Source organism: Dermacentor andersoni, chromosome 4 (assembly GCF_023375885.2).
Source record: "Dermacentor andersoni chromosome 4, qqDerAnde1_hic_scaffold, whole genome shotgun sequence".
NCBI lineage: Eukaryota > Metazoa > Arthropoda > Arachnida > Ixodida > Ixodidae > Dermacentor > Dermacentor andersoni.
The window spans coordinates 212,955,167-212,962,838 of NC_092817.1; positions in this window are offsets into that span (position 1 = coordinate 212,955,167).

Below are 7,672 nucleotides of genomic sequence, written 5' to 3' on the forward strand. Positions count from 1 at the left end.
CCTGGTAAACCGAAGGTATCCTTGTGTGCATGTAGGACGACGCTCAAACAACGTGTGTTCTCAGATATGGTGTTCTGATTTTGTACAACGCATTATGAATTAAATGCAATTAATTTTGGTCACCTGGGGCTCTTACCCAACCAAAGCACGATGCGCGAGCATCGCGCCTGAATGCGGCCGGCAGGCGCGCACGTCTGTGCGTTTTGTAGCTGCGAGGATGCGTGTGTCCACGGCGTGGCTTCCTCGGCGGTCCTTTCGACGAGAGCTTCTCTTGTTTCTCAAGATGTAACTTATTTTGTAGACTTTCACTTTTCAATGGTCCTCTTCGGTGAACTGATATAATGTTGAATAATGAAGTAGCATTTTAGGAGGCCCGACGAGGTGTCCTAGTGTGCAAATTGTCTTTCTATGCCTAAGTGCCATGTAGTTTTTTATTGGCTATTAGGCTTAAATTATTTGCCTCTAGCGAAAGGTTACGCTTTTTCTGCTATGTATGATATGCTCGGGAAGTTCAGCAGTTTGGCAAATAATTTTTTTTTAATTTCTACGCTATGAAGCATGTAAAAATTCCCTACGAGGTTTCATCATTTTGCAGAGACAATTGTTACGTGGTAACTATCCTATCTACAAAATATGACACCGATGTACGCTGCAAAAAGAAAAAAAGAACCTCCGCGGGCAAACAAAATCTCACACGGCTTTTCATAAACACACTCTCCCAGTCGGCAGCAACGACGTCACCTCCTCACACGCTGCGCAGACTAGCAGATTCACCTGCAACAGAAAGCGCTGAAAACTATCACCGGATATTCACGGCGCAGGAAGAACGCAAGAGCTAAAAGGACAAAAAATTATTCGGAGAGTGTCAAACAGCATCTGAGCCATCACTTGCATAATAAGGAAAGGGAACGGATGAATATTCCGTGTGCACACTGCTTAATTGCATTTGGAGCAACATATAGGGAGAGATAAGTGGGCGAGTTTGGCTCGATTCGTAGCTTATTGAGGCAGTATCATAAGATTGAGAGTGACGGAAGGAACGGGCTGGACATGCGCTATGCTCACAACAATATTTACTAAAACACTGAGCCCTTTTAGAGCAAAAACTGTGAAATACAATATTACGAAAACCACATGAAAGCAAGTAAATAATAAGAGCCCGCCAAAACGACAGACTATACCGCAGAAACATTGGCATTTCATGGGAACGCTCACCCACCATGACTAACGTTCACACCAACTCACAGTGCACGGTACAAACGCACGTTCAGATACACGCGACTCCACTGATAATCACAGTCACTCATTCGTGTTCATGCACGCTTGCACTAACCGACAGACGGTGGCGTTGATGCCCCTGTTCACTCGCTCACCATCTCAATCGCGTTTCCACTCGACCCCGATCAGTGACGCACTACGTCACTGGCATCGTTACTCACGCCTGTGAAATGAGCGTGAGTACGAGTGAGTGCCAGGACTCAGGTCATGTCAAACTTGTTGGACGCCAGGCGCTGCAGCTAAAGCTCAAATTTTACATAGATGGGCTTACACATTTTTCACTTTATCCTGGCAACCTACCATTAGGGAATTTGATTTGTTGAATGCTTAACAATTGTTTTAACGATGCCATTCACGCTCAGTTTCCAACGGACAAAGCCGAATTCGTCTTTTACGGGGGAATAGGCAGTTGATTAACATGTTGCCAATAACTTGTCGCCGATGACTAATGTTGCCACAATTATGATCACCGTCAACGCGCCATATAGTACTTGGTCATCTTCGTCATTCTGTGGCTTGCACAATGGGAAGTTTTCACACTGCACTGACTCTGCGCTTCCGCAATAAAGCGTAATTCACCAGCTACTAATTCTACTGGTGTTTATTTATTTATTTATTTATTTATTTATCGCAACACCCACAGCGCCCGTACGCATCACAGCGGGGGGGGAGGGGGAGAAGCAATCAAAGAACCAATAAATAAAGCAGGCAGCACAAAATTTCGGAAACACGAAATCTCTTTCAATGGCAAACTGGGTGGTGTTCTTGAAGAACATCACTCAGATGGCGGTATCCCTCTATGTATCTAGGCCTCTATCCAGGCCAAATGACTAGAACATCAGGATGCTCTGGTGGGAGAACCGGACTCAAAACCAACCATCGGGTTACTATGGGTCACTGGGTATGTAATCCCAGGCACGTAGACCTTGTCAATGAGCCTATTCAACGAACCTCTTGGACGGAATATTCAGTACCAGAGCTTTTACAACTGGGTATGCGCCGTTCTTCAATAAACCATTTGATGGCAACTTGACTTGACTCACCGGGTGCGTGTCCACCGCTCTGGGCTACCTTTCATAAACGTTGCGGCAGAACCCGTCTCACGATGACATTCGACGGCGGTACGATTAGCAACGAATCAACTTACCGACGGAGCATGTTGCCACCGTGTAAAAGAAATATGTACTAGGCGTGTACTGCAGCGGGATTCCTCTTTCGCTCTTTGCTCAGAGCACGTGGCGCCATCTAGCGCAGCCGTCGCAAAGCCTGCGCGTGGCCTTGGGCATGCATGGAGCACCGGAGTGTGCAAACGCTCAGAAAGGCGTCACGCGGCAGCCGGTTCCCCTCTCGCGATTCATAGTGGCTCTGCCACGAAGTGCACGCGCCACCTCCGAGACGAGAAGCGTGGTGCGGCGCTACGTTCCAGCGGTGAGAACTGGTTACTAGCTTGGCGCACGCTCAGTGGCACATGCGTGACCCCATTTGGCGAGACGCTCATTGAAGCTCACCACATACTCGGTACATTAAATGGCGCAGTTCCCTAAAACGTTGGCGATAAAGGCGTTCATTGAAAAGTGGCAAATAATCAGTGCATTTGTGGCGCCGCCTGTAAACGCGCCGTTTTGCTGTGCTTGGGGAACTCTTGTGACATGCGTGAAATTGCGAACGCCGCTGTTGTCCGTGATTGGTCGGGACCGCTCTGACGTAATTCACGGAGATCGCCGGTCGGCGCCGCCGCTTCAGAGCGCAGCACGCTGTTCTGTTCTGGCTTCGTAGCTGAGTTGTAAGCATTATGGAACGTTCTCACTCTCTTGGATAGCTTGTATCTTCGCCGTACATGTTCGAACCGACAGCCGATACAGAATACGATGACGGCAACGGCGGCAACGACGATGTTGAGTGTGCCAACAGCGAGAGCGATGTGTGCACCTTCCCGCGCGATGGAAATCTTAGCTGGCAAGAAGGTTTTTTTCATGTAGCTCCACGTTCCGATGACGGGAGTAAACACGCGCTAAAGTGTCACAGGTAACTTGCTGCTGCAAGAATACCGAAGCACTAACTTCTCATTAGATTGTAAACACGGGTGCGATTCCGCGATGTCAAGCACCTTGCCGCTGCTTGTCTAAAGTTCTGTGCTTTTTTGCGTGTTGATACACGATCGCGAACATAAGTGCCGCGTTTGGCTACTTCAGTCTCTTCAACACTATATGCCTGTGTCACACTGCTTGTCTAAAGTTCCGTGGTTTTTTGCGTGTTGATACACGATCACGAACATAAGTGCCGCGTTTGGCTACTTCAGTCTCTTCAACACTATATGCTTGTGTCACACTGGCTGCTTCAAACTTTTCGGTTGGTGATCGTAGTGCAACAGGTTCATCAGGGGCTCGGTTCTCAAGGAGCTCTGCTAGAACTTGAAAGAGTGCAGGGCACGGATGCAATGAATTTCAGCATATCATGCATATGAGCAAACATGACAACAGTTGACGACTACTGCGGGAGCGCCATGCCTTAAAACGATGTATTCCAGAAAAAATCGTGCCGCTTCATCTGCTGTTGCCCGTTGCAGGGCACTTGTCTCGGCATATCTAGTGAGATAATCCGTGGCAACGATATATCCACCTATTACCAGTAGTAGACGTTGGGAAGGGGCCCAGAAAGTCCATGCCTACTTGTGCAAATGGTGTGGCCGGTACGTCAACAGGGTGCAGTAAGCCGGCTGGTTTGACGGATGGCGGTTTACGACGTTGGCAATCCAGAAATGTCTGAACGTAACGTTTAACGACCGCAGTAAGTCTCGGCCAGTAGTAATTCTGCCGAATTCGTGCCAATGTGCGAGTGTAGCCCAAGTGCCCAGCAGTCGGCTTGTTGTGGCAGGCGTGTAAGATTTCACGTCGAAGCGGTGATGGAACAACAAGTAAGTAGTAGCTGCCGCTAGGCGAGATGTTCTTCTTGTAGAGGACGTTGCGACGCAAGCAGTATGATGCCACCCCTCTTGCAAAGAGCCTCGGCACGCTGTTGGTTCGTCCTTCGAGGTAATCAGTAAGCGGCAGCAATTCAATGTCATCCCGTTGCTGGCGTGAAAGATCGGCAATATCCACGAGTCCCAGAAAAACCATGTCGTCATCGTCTTGTGCTGCCGGCTCAACAGGAGACCGAGAAAGGCAGTCGGCGTCTGCGTGCCGTTTTCCCGACTTGTATGTAACAACAAAGTCGAACTCTTGGAGTCGAAGACTCCAGCGTGCGAGCCGGCCGGAAGGATCTTTCAAATTAATGCGCCAGCAGAGGGAATGGTGATCACTAACGACGGTGAAAGACCGACCATACAAATACGGACGAAATTTCAGAACTGCCCATACCATTGCGAGGCACTCTTTTTCATTGGTGGAGTAGTTAGCTTCAGCTCGGGATAGTGTTCTACTGGCGTAAGCAATCACTTTTTCGCTGTCGCCCTGTCATTGTACTAGCACCGCCCCAAGACCGACATTACTAGCGTCTGTGTGCAATATCGTCGGGGCTTCCTCATCGAAGTGTGCTAATACGGGTGGTGATTGCATGCGTTGCCGGAGCTCGTGGAATGCCCGCTGCTGGTCTTCGCCCCAAGTAAAAGGCATACCTTCTCGGGTGAGCTGTGTTAACGGCCATGCGATACGCGAGAAATTCGCAATAAATCGCCCGTAATATGCACAGAGTCCCAGAAAACGTCCCACGGCTTTTTTGTCTGATGGAATCGGGAAATTAGCGACGGCGGCAATGTTATCCGGATCAGGTCGGACTCCTTGGCTACCGACGACGTGACCGAGGAACTGGAGCTCACGAAAACCAAAATAGCACTTCTCAGACTTCAAAGTGAGGCCGGCAGAGTGTATCGCTTCAAAAACAGTTTTCAGCCTTCGTAAGTGTTCGTAGAACGTTGCGGAAAAGACAATCACGTCATCCAAGTACACCAGGCATGTTTGCCATTTGAGTCCGGAGAGCACAGTGTCCATTAGACGCTGAAATGTTGCTGGCACCCAAAACAAACCGAAAGGAAGTGCCTGAAATTCATAAAGTCCGTCAGGCCTCACAAAGGCTGTTTTCTCACGGTCTCTCTCATCCACTTCAATCTGCCAATAACCGCTTTTCAAGTCCATTGACGAAAAGTAGCACGAGTTTCGCAACCTATCCAAGGAATCATCAATACGTGGCAGTGGATAAACGTCCTTCTTTGTGACCTGATTGAGCTTCCGATAGTCGACGCAGAAGCTCAGGCTACCGTCCTTCTTCTTCACTAAAACTACAGGTGATGCTCACGGACTATTAGATGGTCGAATAACGCCATCTTCCAGCATCGTGTTCACTTGTTTTTGTATTGCTTCGCGTTCCTTTGGGGCCACATGATAAGGGTTTTGTCGGATGGGTCAGGCGTCGACGTCAGTAATGATGCGGTGTTTGGTAAGTGGTGTTTGACCAACTCTTGACGCAGAGGAGAAACAGCCCTGGTACTGATTGATGAGCTCAAGAAGACGGTTCCGCTCAACGGCCGTTAACGTCGGATTAACGCCTACAATAGGTGCAGCTGTGTGGATTGTAGAGGCCGACTCCTGCGCTAAGTGGCAGTCTTGTCTTCCTATCACTTCGTCGAAATAGGCGACAGCAGTGCCTCTAACGATGTGTCGGCGCTCCTTACTAAAATTTGTCAGCAAGAGTTCGGCGCTTCCGTCGATTACATTGATAAGTGCTCTGGCAATAGACACACCGCAATTCAGTGCTAGCGCACTGATGTGTTCAGCTACTCCAGTCCCACTTTGCAGGCTGTCACAGCGCACCTGTACGAGAGAGCAACTCCGCGGCAAAAGTATGACGTCGTCCGCGGCAATACGTAAGCGAGGTTGTTGTGGCTTCTCATGGGTGACATTATCCGAACTCGTGGCAAATCCGACGCTTCTGTCACGGATGTTAATCATGGCGCCGTACTCCCGTAGGAAATCCATGCCCAATATAAGTTCTTTACAACACTCAGTAAGGATGACGAGGGTGACGACGAAGGTTGAACCGGCGATTAAGAGTCGGGCCGTGCATTTCCCGACAGGTGTCATCAACTGACCTCCGGCGGTTCTTATGTTCGGCCCGTGCCATGGTGTCTTCACCTTCCTTAGTTTGTCAGCGACCTGTAAGCTAAGGATTGAAAAATGGGAGCCAGTGTCAACCAGAGCGGCTATTTCGTGGCCGTCAATGCAAACGATGAGCTCGGCGCGGACGATGTCAGTTACGTCTTTCGTATTTCTATCCGTCGTATTCGTCGTTGTGCTGGGCGTCTTTTTCGGCAATGTAGTCTTCACGTCGTCGTTCGTCGATAACGGGGGATGTGGAGCAGTTAGAGTATTGGCAACCTCACCCCCGGAGGTCGCTGCGGCTAGTTTTCCCGTCGAGGGCTAGGCGATCTGCCCCTAGTGACGTCGGCAAAACTGCGACGAGTCGGCGAATTGTAGCGCGCCGGAGATGGAGAAGGAGAACGTGGTCGGGGCGTCGTCGTATTTTGTGGCTGACTGTTCACAGGAACGTCGTTGTAAGCGCGTCGACCGTCGTACGGAGAATAAGCATAGTTGGGAGGAAAGCTTGGGTGTTGAGCGGCGCGATAGTTGTTCCATTTGCGGCAAACTCTATAGACGTGTCCAGCTTCACCACAATGGTAGCACACTGGTCAACGGTCGACGGTGCGCCACAAATCGGTTTTCCGACGCTGATAGTTAGGCGGTAACTCTCCATGGAGCCAAGGAGTGGCGTGCGCATGTCGAAAATACGGCGTTGTTTGTGCCGGCAGGATCGGTGAGGTCGGTAGAGTCGACGAGGGTGACGATGTCGGCTCTATTTGTGGCGTAGGTGGTGTTGTAGTTATGGGTGTCAACGGCGTTGAAGTTGCGTTGAGTGGACGGCGAACAGCCTCCGCATAAGTGAGGCGCCGCGGAACGTCGCCACAGTCTGGTGCTGAAAAAGCTTGCCGGACTTCCTCCCGGACTACATCAGCAACAAAAGATAACGCTGGCGTCGGTTCCGTAGGCGCAACCACAAAGCCGAGCTGCCGAAGCTCTTCTCGCACCACTTCTCGGACAACTTCACTCAGAGACATGTCGTTACTCGCAGCCAGTACGGAAGTTTTCGCCGCCAAGTTGCTCATGTCATGCGGGCGGTATTGCTGATGCAGGGCCCGTTCAATGTCTGTAGCCTCTTTTGTGAACTGTGCCACTGTTGTCGGTGGATTTCTCACAAGGCCGGCAAACAGTTGCTCCTTCACTCTTCGCAAGAGATATCGCAGCTTTCTTTCCTCTGGCATGTCTGGGTCTGCCCGACAGAAAAGACGGGCCATGTCTTCCGAGAACATAGTAACACTCTCATTGGGCTTTTGAACGCGGATTTC